Source organism: Triticum aestivum, chromosome 6D (genome assembly GCF_018294505.1).
Source record: "Triticum aestivum cultivar Chinese Spring chromosome 6D, IWGSC CS RefSeq v2.1, whole genome shotgun sequence".
In the NCBI taxonomy this organism is placed as follows: domain Eukaryota; kingdom Viridiplantae; phylum Streptophyta; class Magnoliopsida; order Poales; family Poaceae; genus Triticum; species Triticum aestivum.
Genome location: NC_057811.1, coordinates 242,122,508 through 242,139,095, shown reverse-complemented (window position 1 = coordinate 242,139,095; position 16,588 = coordinate 242,122,508).

The window sequence follows — 16,588 nt, the reverse complement described above, 5'->3', positions numbered from 1 at the left end:
GCAGTCCGCCGCATGACGTTCCTCCTGCACGCGCGGATTCCATTAGAGGCGGTGAACTTGTGCCGCCCCGGCGAACCTGTACGGGGGATCCGATGACCGTACGTTCGAGGGACATCGGACGAGGAGGAGATGAACCACGCGGACGCGTTGCCCCAAGTCTTCCTCCGCTGCACGGCACTGCACATCTAATGGTAACAATCTGTTATCCATTCCCGTAGCATGTTCCTGGTTGTTCTGCACGTAGGGAAATTTTAATTTGCAGTCGACGCACTCTACCGTAGAATCCAACAGTGGTATCAGAGCCTCTGCTATAGGATTTGATTCAGATCGTATGCATATTAGATATGTGGAGGCGGCAGATGAGATATGTTGTCGTTGATAAGACCGGTTGTGTGCATGGTTGATGAGATCAACTGCACATTGGGATCGAAGTGGCTATGTTTTTTGATGATCGGAATCGATGAGGTCGTGACACAACCTACCCCTACGGGTCGGTATCCACCATCGGGGTTAACAGTGAAACGTAAATCCGAATCGGACTCGTGATGATCGATGAGATTGGTCAGATCAGAAACTTCGGCGTGATCGGAGTTCAGATATGATCTGTGATCGGGACCGCCATGTGCGTAGCACCTTGTATTTCGTACACGATCACTCAAACTGGTAGAATGTGATTCTGTGCATAACTTTATTTTGCAGGGTTTGATGTGAATAGTATGGCTCATTTGTATGTAATGCATGTGTGTAAATTATACATGGTTGCGTGTCATGTTTGTCAGCCGGCAGGAGCCAAAGTGTTGTCATTATATTGTATAACAAGCTACGTGTCGACTTGTGACTCTATGTAAAATTCATTAATAGTTGGTGACTTGGCGTACCGGCGTGACAAACAAGATGGAGTTCCTAGATGGTCATCAGAGTCGGAGCCGACCTAGAAGGACATCCATGAAGGAGCCATACCATTTCATATTATATGTTCATTTGTGATTGTTATGCTTCTTGTTTTCTATGCTTGTTAGAATGGTAGAAAGATCCCTCGTTAATATCAAGCAATTTGCCATTCTCGATGTTGTACCTTCGCACATCAAGTACGTCTAGTAGTGGGCTCATAAAATTGGGGTGCTGCTCGGTGTCCTAGAACTGAAGGGTTTGTGTCCGACACGGACATGCACTGCATCATGTTAACTTGACAAGGCTATCAAAACGGTTTTGGGCCCTGTGGCAAAGAAGGTCGGGGGCTGGGGTATGAGAAACCTTCCTGATGCGGAGCATCCTACGATCATCCCCATGTACACTACGATGAGACCTCGACCTCGGGCATACGCCATTGGACACAAGGTGAACTCGTTCATAAGTCCTTTTCCTTTCCATTCTTCTGAGACATGGTTGCTACCTAATGCCAAGACACTACATGTTCTTAGGAATCAAGGACTCAAGGAGAAGGAACAGTCGGCATCAAGACTTGTGCAGAGTTTCTGCCAGGCCTGGACCTTCCGGGTGGAAGGACGTCCCAAGGCAGCCTAAAACTAACCCTAGGTCGTACAAGGCTCATGGGCCCAAGTGGAGATGATGCAACACCTGTGGACTTGTTGTTTGACTCGGATTCTGCTGCAGCGTCAGATTGTTTCGTCGATATATCAACGCTCCGAACGAATTTGAAGGTGAATCCAATTGGGTTGGAAAGAGGACGAAATCTACTTTCCAACAAAAAAGAATCACCCAATTCGGAGTCCGTATGAAAAAGTTGTTGGCGTTTTGAGTCAGGTATGTTTGTGCAGTCCGAATCTGAATCCAGAACGTAAGAGACTTGGACTCTATCTTCTCTTGGTCCAAAAGTGACGTGAGAGGACTTTTTGAACAGAAACTAAACTTCTCCTTTTCCCTTCGTATGTGGATTGTACAAATGTCTCATACACCTGCAATTAGACAAAACACAAAAGTGTGTGAAGTATTTTTGTTCTGGATAACATAAATAAATTATTGAATAGTTTGCACTAGAAATCACCTGACAAATATGCATGTATGCAATATTTTTGGTCGTATCCAAGGTAGTCATGTCCTCATCATCCTCCCCTTCTTGAAAACAAAGCCATCCTTGGCGTTGCTTAATCTGAAATGTGGCTAACAAAAGAGACAAGGTATACATGTTGTATATGTATATGTCATTCATTTTTACTTCCCTTGGTTTTTGCAGATATGATGCATGTATACATGAGTAACTTTCATAGATCATAAAATATAAAGCCAAAATATTATCATAAGTAGAAGGTGTGAAAATATTGCAACTCAGTTTGCACATATAAATGAAGCTCTTATTCATATCAAAAGATTGACAATATTCATCATTAAACCATCCCAACATTGGTGAATAAACCTTACGTGCATCAAATTTACATGCTAGAACATGCTTCAATAAGAAAACATGCAATAAGTCATTTGACACAGAATGATCACCAAGATTAGAGGTCATATCAAAATGATTAAACATTGGCACAATTATTTTAAAATGTATTTGATCCAAATCTGATTTATTTCTTGATTCACATGGTTCTTTGACATCAACAGTTAATTCAATGTGCGCACTCAAAATTGTTGGTATTTCAGTTGTTTGATCACATGATGCATTCATGATAGTAACATGATTCTCTAAAATAGGTGGCGTGCTCAAATCAATAGGTAACTCAACACATGATGTATTTAAGTTAATTAGGCATGCATCATTCTCATGTGAAGTTATCAATACCTTTACTGTTACCTTGTCGCAAAGACGTAGACACTTGAGATGACATCACACTCACAATCTGAGGTGTGGCTGCTCTAGTAGGTGCAACAGCGGAGGAATCAACCGATGGTAGTGAGCATGAATTGGAATAGTAGTTGTTGTAGTCACCCAATGCATCCTCCTGTAACTGTCTCTCAAAGGTACAAGCACGAACGTACATACCAGTAATGCAACGAGGAATATACTGAAATCTTGCCTGAATATCATGGTTCAAACCACCAAAAAATCTATTCATTGTATCATCCTCAGATTCTTCAATGTCACAATGATGCATATAAGATTTGAACTCTTGGTAGTAAGCATGAACAGTGTTGTTGCCTTGTTTAAATTGTTCAAATTTGCGAAGCAATTCACGACGATAGTAAGGAGGAAAAAATTGATGTCTCATTACATATTTCAAATCTTTCCAAGTTTTGGGTTGGTTATCAATGTTTTTCTTACAATGCACACTCCACCAAACAGAAGCAAAACCAGTAAATGCTCTAGTGACAGCTCGTACTCGCTCAAGTTCAGAAAAGTCATGGTGACTAAAAACTTGTTCTACTTCAAGCTCCCAAGCTAGATAAATAACATGATTAAATCTACCCTCGTCTTTCATTGAAAAATTATTATTCAAGTATCCTTTTATGCTATCCAGAAATTCTATATCATTTCCAATCAACAATATGTCATCCACATATAATGTCAGAAATGCTACAGAGCTCCCACTCACTTTCTTGTAAATACATGCTTCACCATAAGTCTGTATAAAACCATATGCTTTGATCACCTCATCGAAGCGTATATTCCAACTCTGAGATGCTTGCACCTGTCCATAGATGGATCGTTGGAGCTTGCACACTTTGTTAGCACCTTTAGGATCAATAAAACCTTCCGGTTGCATCATATACAACTCTTCTTTAAGAAATCCATTAAGGAATGCAGTTTTGACGTCCATTTGCCAGATTTCATAATCATAGAATGTGGCAAATTGCTAACATGATTCAGACAGACTTAAGCACCACTACGGGTTGGAAACTCACATCGTACTCAATCCCTTGAACTTGTCGAAAACCTTTTGCGACAAGTTGAGCTTTGTAGAAAGTGACATTACCATCAGCGTCCATCTTCTTCTTGAAGATCCATTTATTCTCAATGGCTTGCCGATCATCGGGCAAGTCCACCAAAGTCCATACACTACAAAAAAAGACACATCCGTGACATTTTGGCCCGAATGAAATTTTTTCTGTCATGCTTATGACACTTCTATGACGATAATTTTGACAAAAACACGTATCATCATATATGTGGTGGGCTCCTACTTCTATGAAAAAATCCTGATAGAAAATGGGCTTTTCGTCTTGGGCGGGCCGGCGACGCACCTGCATGACATTCTTTGGGCCGTCCATAATGGAAAAAATCGTTGTAGAAGCAAGGGCGTGGAAAATATCAGGGAGTTCCCGGTTACGGTGGGTGGTCGGGACCGAGAGATGCACGGACGTTTGCACGTTTCTCGTACGCGTACGCGTGTGTGTGCGAGTCTTTGGGCTCTAACTGAACCAGAGTGAGGCGTTCGCTTACTGAACCCGAGCGATTGCACTAGCTATGTTACTGAACCCGAGCGATCGATCCCTTGGCAGTTAACTGAACACGAGCAATTCCTTCGCTACTGCTGCTAACTGAAGCCGATCAAACCTTCTGTCTCTTGATGAAAAGTGACCGTTGTTGAGGGTTAGATGAACAGTTCCCGATGGGGGTTGGATGAACAGGACCCCGTGGTAGTAGAAGCCGTTGCTGCTGGCTGAACATGACCCCGATCGAGAGGAGGCCGCCACACACACCCGAGTCAGTTGGGGGTGGATGAACAGGACCCCGGCCGTGGAGGGCTTGTTGAACAGTAGCTGATGGAGGCGGGATGAATAGTAGCCCGTGGATGAACAGTAGTTGGTGGCAGCTGGAGGAAGTAGACGGTGGATGAACATCAGCAGGTGGAGGCTGCTGGAGGAAATCAATGACGGATGAACAGCAGCACGGAGGAAATCAATGACGAATGAATAGTAGACGGTGGATGAACAGCTGCAGGTGGAGGCCCCTGGAGCGAGGTAGTAGACGGTGGATGAACAGTAGCCGGATTCCCATTTTGCGGTACACCACACCTCTCCCGATGAATAGGACCATGTTTCGAGCGTAGGTGCTCAAACACAAGTCTGTTTCCTCAGTTTTTCGGTACGCCACACCCCTCCCGTTGAATAGGATCTCGTTTCGACCGTAGCCAGTCGAACACAAGTCCGTTTCCTCCGTTTTGTGCTACGCCAGACCCCGTTTCAGCTGTTCCGTCCAAACCAGATGGCTCCCAATGAACACGACACATTACATTGCCTCCCGATGAACACGTCACAATTTCTTTGTTCTGACCCAGCAGGTTGGCTTCCGATGAACAGGATGTCGTTGTTGACGTATGTTGCATCCCCATGTACACAAGCCCTGGCCATACGTATGCGTGACTACGCGTTCGATACCCCCATCCGTATGTACGTACGTGGCCGTATTTTTTGGCATCTGGCTGTATGTACGTGTACACGGTTTAGACTGGACAGCCTGAACTGCTACGTCGGGGCCTCTACTACTACACATGCCGCTGCTTGCTCGGCCACAGTTCATCATTGAAGAGAGACCGTTCGACCAGTATGTACGTATACGTTCATGACCAGACAGGCAACACTACATATGCTTCGACCGAGTGGGTCCTAGCTGTCAGGGAGAATAACCAGGCACTTCCTTGCGTATGCAGATATGGCTGGTGTGGGTCCTAGCTGTCAGCGTCACCGTGTATAGTCGTCTTCCGATGGCTGTCATTTGTTGACCATGTTGACCACACCGCGCCAACAGAACCAAGGCGATGGACGATGGCGAGGCGTAGGAAGGGAACGTCGTGGAGCTGGGGAAGACACGGCAGTGCATGCCCACGCGGTGGGGAGTACGAGGGTTGACTGCTTCGGCCGCGGTGTGAGGCTGCCATCGCCGGAGAATAACAGGAGGTGTGGGTGAGTTGAGGGATGGCATCGCCAGCGGTGCCAGCATAGCCGGCCACGGGAGGCACGAGCAGGCGGTCCCACCGGCGCTGGATTCGGCGGCTGGAGCAAGAATATCAGAGATTGAAGAAGCAGTGCGACCGTTGGATGTTAATCCAATGGTAGCTGCTGCTATAATCGTTTGTTGACTAGGTTAACAAAATAACAAAGCGCTGCGTACGTGTCAACTTAGTAGGCCCACAAGTCAACCTCCGAATCAGGTGGGCCTGAGCTAGCAAGAGGGGAATCATTTTTCTTGCGCGTAATAAGGAGGCACTTCCTTCCATGCAAAGATGTAGCTCATGGGTCCCAGCTGTCATGGGGGCGGGGGCTTTTTTCGCGTAATAAGAAGGAACATCCTTGTGTGCGAAGATTACAGTTGGTGGGTCCAGCCTGTCAGGGGTAGGAATCATTTATTCCGCACAATAAGGAGGCACGAGCTTGCATGCGAAGATGTTGCTGGTGGTTCCCCGCTGTCAGACTTTTGACATACTCCATTTTGGCTCTCGTTGTTGACCACACATCGTCAAGCGGACCACAACGACGGACAACGGCGAGGCCTAAGATGGGAACAATATGGAGTCATGGAACAAGGGGCACTAGAGTCCCTGGCGGAGGGAGTACGAGAGACCGGTTAGGCTGCGGGGTGAGGCTGCCGTCGCCGGAGAATAACAGAAGGTGTGGGTGAGTACAGGTATGACCCTCAGCCCAACTTTTCCAAGTTGCCCGAAGGCTCGGAGGCTACACCGAGTGGGCGCGCTTGCGCACCCCCATTCGGAACAAGCCGCGCCTATTGCATGCCCGCCGCCGGCTGCAACCGGCCCTTCGACGCCATCGTCTGCACCAACAACTGCGAAAAGCCTCCGCCCAACTTTTCCAAAGTTGCCCGGAGGCTCGGAGGCTACACCCAGTGGGTGCGCTCGCGCGCCCCCGTCGGAAGCAAGCCACATTGGCTGCGGCCCCCAGTCGGCCATCATCACATCTTCTACGTCAACACCCGCTAAAAAACCTCCGCCCAACTTTGCCAAGTTGCCCGGAGGCTACTGTCGGGGTAATTGACCACGGGTACCCCGAAGATGGCGAGACAATATTTCAAGACATCGGGGCTAGCAAAGCCCCTCAGTCTGACTACTTAGGCCGCCCCAGACGGCCCCCTGTCCGACTGCCCGGGCCGGCTCACCACCCGGCTGCCCGACCTGCTCTCCGTCCGACTACTCCAATCGGCCTGCTACGTAAAGTCAACTACGGCGTCCCATCGGACACGACACAAATGAGACGGCTGTACCCGGCGCTGTCGGCGAATAGTGGAGCACTTTACACTCGTCACCCCAAGCCATCATGTATAGTGTCACTTGTCCCTGCACACTATTTATGAAGTAACCCAGGAGACAAGCATGACACCCACACCATGCCCATGCACATGCCCACCTAGCTTGCATACTAAGCTAGCCCACACTATATAAGCTAGCACCAAGCCATCCATCCTGTTGGAGATATGCCCTTGAGGCAATCATGTATGATGATATTTCCTATGTGTTTATGAATAAAGATAGTCCTTGGACATTATCAATGATGTGTATCAGCAAGTACGCGACTTGTTTGTGGGACTATGCATTGTATGATCACTGTCCTAAAAGGTCCCTAGTCGAAAGGGCTGTGTGGACGCGCGGCCGACTAGATTAGCATATGACACGGTCGATGGCTTGGTCTCACTAGCCATGGAGCATTGGATGCTAACCGGATAATATGGGCTTGGAAGGATCTGGTCGGATTCGGCGTAGTCGGATCCGAGTCGAGATAAGGTCTGAGTCGGACAGACCCAACTATGAGACGCAGCGATATGCCATCTGTTAGTCTCTAGTACAACATACGATCTATGCCCTAAGACCTGAGCTGGTACATGTACTCGGGATGGTGACAAACTTGCTTTGGGCCGACTAAACACTACTCCGTGACTGGGTAGTTACAAAGGTAGGTTTCAGGCTTGTCTAGACCCATGCTGCGAGACATGGTCAAGCAAGATGAGATGTGCCCCTCCGATTAGGAGAGATATACTCTGGGCCTCTCGTGTGATCCGATCAGGATAAGCATGGCCATGCGACAAGGATTATGAGATAAGCCCGTTTGTGATCGGCTTCACTAGAACGAGAAAGAGGTCTGGCTAGCACAAGGATGACAGACTCGCCTTGACCCCGACAACATATATCGTGTGGCAAAAGGAATGGAAGTATGATGTACAGGTTCGCCTAACCAGCTTCATAGTCTGCTTGGTGTTCGGCATGCCTTGCTAGGGGCCGCTACCAATCGTGCAGTTCGGAGGTGATCCGAACTGCGACCAAGCCAGCTTGAACCTAAGGGGTCGCGCGCTTAAGGGAAGGAACCTACGAGGTCGGATCCGAGGACACTGGTCGGATGTGATCTGAGCTGTATTCGGATTGTGGCCGAGTAGACTTATGGGCTTTAGGGTCCGTGCGAGGCCCAAGTGTTGAGCCCGCGACGGACGCCTATATAAAGTGGGGTGCGGCACACTCATGCGGTTGATCGCTTTGGCGCTGTCACTAGGGTTTGCATGTGTTGCGAATAGACACCTCCACTCGCCACCGGTTGTGTGATCGGACCTAGCAGTCCGCCGCACGACGTTCCTCCTGCACATGTGGATACCGTTAGAGGCGGTGCACTTGCGCCGCTCCGGCGAACCTGTACGTGGGAACCGACGACCGGCTATTCGAGGGAGATCGGACGAGAAGGAGATGAAACACGCGGACGCGCTGCCCCAACTCTTCTTCCGCTGCACGGCACTGTGCGTCTAGTGGTAACGAACTGTGATCCATCGCCTGTAGCATGTTCCTGGTTGTTCTGTGCGTAGGAAAATTTCAATTTGCAGTCAACGCACCCTACCGTAGAACCCAACAGTGGTACCAGAGCCTCTGCTATAGGATTGGGATTCAGATCATATGCATATTAGATATGTGGAGGCGGCAGATGAGATCTGTCGTCGTTGATGAGATCGGCTGTGTGCACGGTTGATGAGATCAACTGCACATGGGGATTGATGTGGCTATGTTTTCTGATGATCGGAGTGGATGAGGTCGTGACACAACCTACCCCTACCGGTCGGTATCCGCCATCGGGGTTAACAGTGAAACGTAAATCCGAATCGGACTCACGATGATCGATGAGATTGGCCAGATCGGAAAATTCGGCGTGATCGGAGTTCAGATATGATCTGTGATCGGGACCGCCATGTGCGTAGCACCTTGTATTTCGTACACGATCACTCAAACTGGTAGAATGCGATTCCATGCATAACTTTATTTTTCAGGGTTTGATGTGAATAGTATGGCTCATGTGTGTGTGATGCATGTGTGTAAATTTATACATGGCCTGTGTGTCATGTTTGTCAGCTGGCAGGAGCCAAAGTGCTGTCATTATATTGTATAACGACCTGTGTGTCGACTTGTGACTCTATGTAAAATTCATTACTAGTAGTAGTAGTCGGATAATAGAGATCAGGTTGGTGGCTAGGCGTCCCGGCGTGACAAACAAGATGGAGTTCCTACATGGTCATCGGAGTCGGGGCTGACCTGGAAGAACATCCATGAAGGAGAGCCATACTATTTCACAATATATGTTTATTTGTGATTATTATGCTTCTTGTTTTCTATGCATGTTAGAATGGTAGAAAAATCCCTCGTTAATATCAAGCGAATTGCCATCCCCGATGTTGCACCTTTGCACGTCAAGTACGTCTAGTAGTAGGCTCATAAAATTGGGGTGCTTCTAGGTGTCCTTGAACTTAAGGATTCGTGTCGGACACGGACATGCACTGCCTCAGGTTAACTTGACAAGGCTATCAAAACGGTTTTGGGCCTTGTGGCAAAGGAGGTCGGGAGCCGGGGTATAAGATACCTACCCGACCGACAGGAGTCGTATAGAGATATGATTAGCAAGGAGTTGCTTACCGAATAGGCATGCTGTCTAGCAGTGATGCTAAAGCTCACTAGTCGCATGTGCTAGTCGAATCCTGAATCACTGAGAGTTTGCAGAGGGATGCTGACTTCAGTGGGAGTATTTCTCTTTAAGGCTAGAATTACTCTACATAAACACATTGCTTAGTGATTGCATATTTGCTGATGTAGATCAATGGCACCACCCGCTCAACCCAACTTTGCATTGAAATCAATTCTGGTAAAGGATAAACTGAATGGAACAAACTTTACCACCTGGTATAGAAATCTGAGAATTGTTCTCAAGCATGATAAAAGGAACATGTTCTAGAGGATCCACTTCCAGAGGAACCTGCCGATAATGCTAATGCCACAACTAAGAATGCCTACCATAAACTCGTTGATGAATCAACGGAGATCAACTGTCTGATGCTGGCTTGTATGGAGCCCGATTTGCAACAGCATTTCGAAAATGTTGAGGCTTACGATATGATCAAGAGTCTCAAGAGCCTGTTTCAGACACATGCTAGGACCGAAAGGTTCAACGTCTGGCGATCCTTGATGGATTGCAAGCTGAAGGAATGTGATCCACTGAGCCCACCTGTGATCAAGATGATCGGATATGTGCTAGCTTTGGATCGGTTGGGCTTCCCGCTCTTGGATGAGCTGGCTACTGATGCAGTTCTGGGTTCTCTTCCGCCCAGCTATGGGACGTTCATCTCGAACTATCATATGCATGGCATGGATAAGAAGCTCACTGAATTGCATGGGATGCTCAAAGTGGCAGAGCAGGATATTAAGAAAGGCACGCATCAAGTGTTGATGGTGCAGAAATCAGCTAAGTTCAAGAAGAGTTGGTCCAAGAAAAAGGCTAAGGCAAAGGGCACGAAGACGGTAACCTCCGCCGCTGCGCTGAAGTCTGGACCGGACTTGAAGACCATTTGCTATCATTGCAAGGAGACCGGTCACTGGAAGAGGAACTGTAGCAAGTGGCTTGCAGAGCATGGCAAGAAGGCCGGGAATGCTGCTTCAGGCAAAGGTACACTTGTTGCATATGTTATAGGCATTTACCTTGCTGACATACCTAGTAGCTCTTGGGTATTTGATACTGGATCGGTTGTTCACATTTGCAACTTGATGCAAGGGCTGGTAAGAACTAGGCATGTGGAACAAGGGGAGATTGACATCAGGGCCGGCAACAAGCAAGAGTTGCTGCGTTGGAGGTCGGCACGATGCAGCTCCAGCTTCCTTCTGGATTTATTTTGGAATTGAATAATTGTTATTACATTCCTGCACTTAGTCGAAAAATTATTTCTGCCTCATGTTTGATGAGTCAGGGTTATGAATCAATTTAAAGGACAACGGTTGTTTGTTTTATTTGAATGGTATGTTCCACGGCTATGCACCCATTGTTGATGGGTTATTTATATTGAATCTGGAATAGGAACCGGTCTATAACGTGAATGTCAAGAGGCATAAGCCTAATGAGATAAATCCGACATACTTCTGGCATTGCCGGCTTGGACACATTAGTCTGAAACACATGAAGAAGCTCCATGATGATGGGCTCCTAACTTCGTCCGACTTCGGGTCGTTCCAAACATGTGAATCATGCTTGCTCAGCAAGATGACTAAGTCTCCTTTCGCAAAGAGTTGTGAGAGGGCGTTCGAACTGTTGGAGCTTATACACAGTGATGTATGTGGTCCAATGAGCACAACCGCCAGAGGTGGCTATCAGTAATTCGTGACTTTTACCAACCACTTGAGTAGATATGGATATATCTATTTGATGAGCCACAAGTCGGAAACTTTTGAAAAGTTCAGAGACTTTCAGAACGAGGTTGAGAATCAGCTCGGCAAGACTGTAAAGCTTCTACGATCTGATCGTGGAGGTGAGTACATGAGCCAGGAGTTTGATGATCATCTGAAAAGCCGAGGTATAGTACCTCAGCTCACACCTCCGGGTACGCCACAAAGAAATGGCGTGTCGGAACGGAGGAATAGGACCTTGTTGGACATGGTCTGGTCTATGATGAGCAAATCGGATTTACCCTTGTCATTCTGGGGATACGCTCTAGAAACTGTAGCTTTCACACTTAACAGGGTACCATCAAAATCCGTAGACAAGACACCACATGAGATGTGGACCGGGAAGAGTCCCAGTTTGTCTTTTCTAAAGATTTGGGGTTGTGAAGCATTTTTTAAACGACTTATGTCAGACAAGCTTACACCCAAGTCGGATAAATGCATATTCGTGGGATATCCGAGGGAAACTTTGGGATATAGCTTCTGCAATTGGGAAGAGAACAAAGTGTTTGTTGCTCGAAACGGGGTTTTCCTTGAAAAATAGTTTCTCAGTCGGGAGGCCAGTGGGAGGATGGTCCGACTCGAAGAAATTCGAGGACCACTCGGGGACAGCTCAGCTGGTGATGAGATCATACCGGAGTCAGTCATGGAACACGTAGTGGAAGCGGCACTGGAACCACGGAGGTCGGAGAGATTGCGCAGAGCGCGTGATGTATTGTTGCTAGAAAGTGACGAGCCGGCTACATATGCGGATGCGATGGTGAGCCAAGATTCCGAGGCATGGCTAGAGGCCATGAGATCCGAGTTAAAGTCCATGGATGAGAATCAAGTGTGGGACTTGGTTGATCAGCCGCCTGGCGTAACAGCCATTGGTTGCAAATGGGTCTTTAAGAAGAAAACTGATGTGGATGGAAATGTTCAGATCCATAAAGGTCGGCTTGTCGCTAAGGGTTATGGACAAGTTCAAGGAATTGACTACGACGAGACTTACTCGCCGGTAGCGATGCTGAAATCGGTGAGGATCGTACTAGCTATAGCTGCATATTTCGATTACGAGATATGGTAGATGGATGTCAAGACGGCTTTCCTTCATCGAAATTTAACTGAGGACGTGTATATGATACAACCTGAGGGTTTTGTCGATCCGACTAGCACTAGTAAGGTATGCAAGCTCAAGAGATCCATTTAGGGGTTGAGGCAAGCATCTCGGAGCTGGAACATTCGTTTTGATGAGGTGGTGATCGCCAACCGTTGTAGTCAAAACTCTCAAATCTTGGATAGAGCGATTACCTAGGAGAGTGAAACGCACGACGTAGATGTATGTGGAGCTGGGAAGGCTTGCAATAATCAATTCAGAGATACGAAGTTGAATAAACGCTCAACGACGGTACTGTGCTGGTCCTAGGCTAGACCGTGCTAGAGACGCGAGCCTAGAACACTAACAAACTCACGGCGCTGCACGTAAACAAGGGAAAAGCACACTCTGGAATTTTTTTCGCTCTATTTTTTTGCGCTCCTCTTTTTTTTGCGACAAATCACTATAATGGCGAGTGTCTCAAAACTCTTCCCAAGTCAAAATGACAGGATGGCACGAAATTTTTTTTTACTATTTTTTTGGAAATCAGGGCAGCGACGACGAAAAAGTGCGACAAAATATCAGTATGATGGCACGTGGCTCAAAAGACTCAGAAAGGCCTAAAAATAGGATAGGCAAAAAATATTTTCGGTCGCCGAAATTTTGGCCTAAAATCTGCCCGGGGGTCTTCAGACTTTTTTTTCCCGAGACCTACTCAGGCAAGGAAACACAAAACGAAAACTAGATGGATCTCGAAAACAAACATAATATGAAAAGAACTCGGATTGGTGATGGTCAAGCGATGGTATATGTGAACTCGGATTGGTGATGGACAGGCGGTGGTATATGTGGTATATGTGGACTCGGATTGGTGATGGACAAGCGGTGGTATATGTGGACTAGTATTGGTGGAGTGGTATATATGGACTCGGATTTGTGGCCGATATATGGTGGTATTTGGCGGCGGCAATTGTCGTTGTACAAAAAGAGGGGCACGCCTTTGTACCCCTTTACCTATGCACGGGCAGTCGGAGCCACGCCCACGGTCACACCAAGCAGAACAGGGAGGTGAGCCTAGGTAAGACCGAAGCCCAAGATAATCAGAGCAACGCCAAGGCCAAGACCACAAGGAGCAGAGGGACGAAGCAGGCTCCCCCGGACTTGCCGGGGCAGCTCGCCCCACACCAACAGAGTGAGCCACCCTTGAGGCCACGATCCCCAACGCCATCATCCACGTGGGGACAGGGCTCAGGAAGGCACCTCTGTGGTGGCATGCAGATCTTTGTGAAGACATATTCAAGATCAGATGAGGATTAGAAGACGACGATCCTCGGCAAGATCCTTGCCGAGGAAGGCCATCAGACCCCCGGCAAGGCCCTTGCCGGGGACAACAGCGCGCCACGGCAAAACCCTTGCCAGGCCACATGGCAAGACACTTGCCGGGCCACCCGGCAAGGCCCTCACCAAGGACGCCAGCAGGGCCACCGCCAGGCCCACGCCAACCAAGCTTCCACCGTCGTTCACATGCAGCTGCCAGCCCAACCAGCTGGGCGGGCACCTGCGTGGCAAGATGCAGCTCCCAGGCCAACTAATCGAGCTCCTGCGTGGCAGCATGCAGATCTTCGTGAAGGCTCCACCACCGCGCCACCTCAGCTGCCTGCCTGCCTACATGGCGCCGCACGCATCGCTGGCCAAGGCGTGTGTCGAAGCGAGGAGGAGCAGCGACGGACGGGACGGGCCTCGTCGTCCCCGATAAAGCAGGGGGACACCTAAGCTACGCATTAAATTCGTCTTGTCCTGTAATACGAGCGATAAGCTCAGGGCACTGTGCGCCTTTCCACCTCCTGTGTGCCACTGTGGCAGCCCCTTTCGACTATAAAAGGAGGCCCATGGCATACTAGAGAAGGATTCGGCTCTTTCGAACCACGCACTCACCACAGCTAGTTCGAGAGCTCAAGAACTCTTTGAAATACACCCACGAAAGCAGGACTAGGGTTTTACGCATCCACGCGGCCCGAACCTGGGTAAACGCTCCTTGTGCTGGCTACTGATCCTGCTCTTCTTGCAACCCTGCGCCCCGGCAACCGTAGTAGGGATTCTTGTGATCCCATAGGTGTCGTTTTCCCCCGACATCTTTGACGCGCCAGGTAGGGGGCGCAATTGTGAGAATCTGGTCTAGTAGTTAGCCTAGCAGTTCTTCGTCGCCATGGCTCCTAAGAAGAAGACGGCCATGGCGATCGGCTCGTTGGGAGCCGAACGGCCCGTGCCGGTGCGGACGAGCAGTGGACCGGTCGCGGACATGACCCGGGCCGCGGTCCGCGAGCACCAGCATCGCCCAGGCAGTAAGAGCCTCGCGAGCGGCGTCGTTCGCGCGCCAGACGACCGGCCGCACGTCACCAGATCCAAAGACAGAACTGGGCCCCCCGCAGGCGGCGCGGGGCCCTCCAGGGGTGTCGTTGTGCCACCTTCGGGCGGCGCAGCGACCTCCAAGACGCCCACACCGGTGACCACCGCGCGCTCTTCCCATGGTGTGCGCGCTGAGCAGCGTCACCACGTTGGTGACCCTGGGCACCGCCGTGGGAAGAGCCCTGTGCGTCATCCGCAAGATGAAGGGGTTCAGCATGCTCGCCGAAGCGCTGGCAAAAATGGCACGCAGCCGCTGGGTCGTAACGGAGCTCCTTCTAACGTAGTTAGAAGTCGAAGTGCGCCACGATCCACGCCCCTGTCGCCGCCGCCCACGCCAGCGGAAGCTTTGGCGCGTGCGCAGCTGCTCCTCGAGTTCCCTCCTGCTGCGGAAAAGCTCGACGAGTGGAGGGCCACCATCCGAAGCCCCGTCGCCGTCGCCAACAAAGACGATCCGCGACCGGCGGGGCCCTCGGGTCGGCGCTCCACCAAGCCACCACATGCTGGCACTGGGAGGACCGGGGGAGCTGCGGCCACGGTGCACTCTCCTACTCCTCGCCAGCCGCCGCGGGCGTCGGCCCGTCGTGACGATGCTTGTGATAACATCTCCATAGCGTCGTCTGACCAGCGGACCCTCCGCGACCAGCGCCAGTTCCTTCGGGAACGAGCTCACAAAGATGCTCGAACCACCGTCGAGCGCCCGCGCGAAACGCGCCGCCAGCCGGACAAGCGGGCGGGACCCGCTATGGACCACCCGGCACCGGGGGGGCCCGGCGGCCTACCTTATGAGGTGGGATGCCCGGCCTTTACCCGTGAGCTGCGGCAGTTCCAGTGGCCGTCCCACCGCACGTTCAAGCCCGACGTCGGCGAGAAGTACACAGGCAAGACCCATCCGTCCGAGTTCCTCAGCGTCTACACCATCGCGATGCAGGCTGCTGGAGCTCGCGACGACAAGGTGCTTGCCAACTATTTCCCGCTGGCGCTGAAGCCCAATGTGATGTCTTGGTTGATGAACCTGCCGGTGGATTCCATTTCTTCTTGGTCGGATCTGTGCCATGAGTTCGTTGGCGCCTTCACAGGAGGCCACCAAGCTCATGGCCAGGCCAGTGATCTGCATATCATTCCCCAGAAGGATGGGGAAACCCTGCGCAAGTACATCCAGAGATTCAGCCTAGTGCAGTACAACATCCCCGACGTTCATCCCGCCGCTGTGATCAGTGCGTTCCACCAGAACGTGCGCAACCGCAAGATGCGTGAAGAGCTGGCGATGACCAAAGTTAAGGATGTGGCCGAGCTCTACGTTCTGGCCGATAGGTGCGCCCGGCCTGAAGAGGGAAGGAAGTACCCCGGCGAAGACGCCGGCACAGAAACCGACTCTACCGATGAAGACGCTGCTACCCTGACAAAGAAGGGCCGACGTCGCAACAGGAAACACAAAGGCAAGACCGTGCTTGCCGTTGAGGGGTCTGACGACACCGGTGCCGACAAGAAGGTCAAGGCAGACGCCCCCGGCAAGGAGATTGCC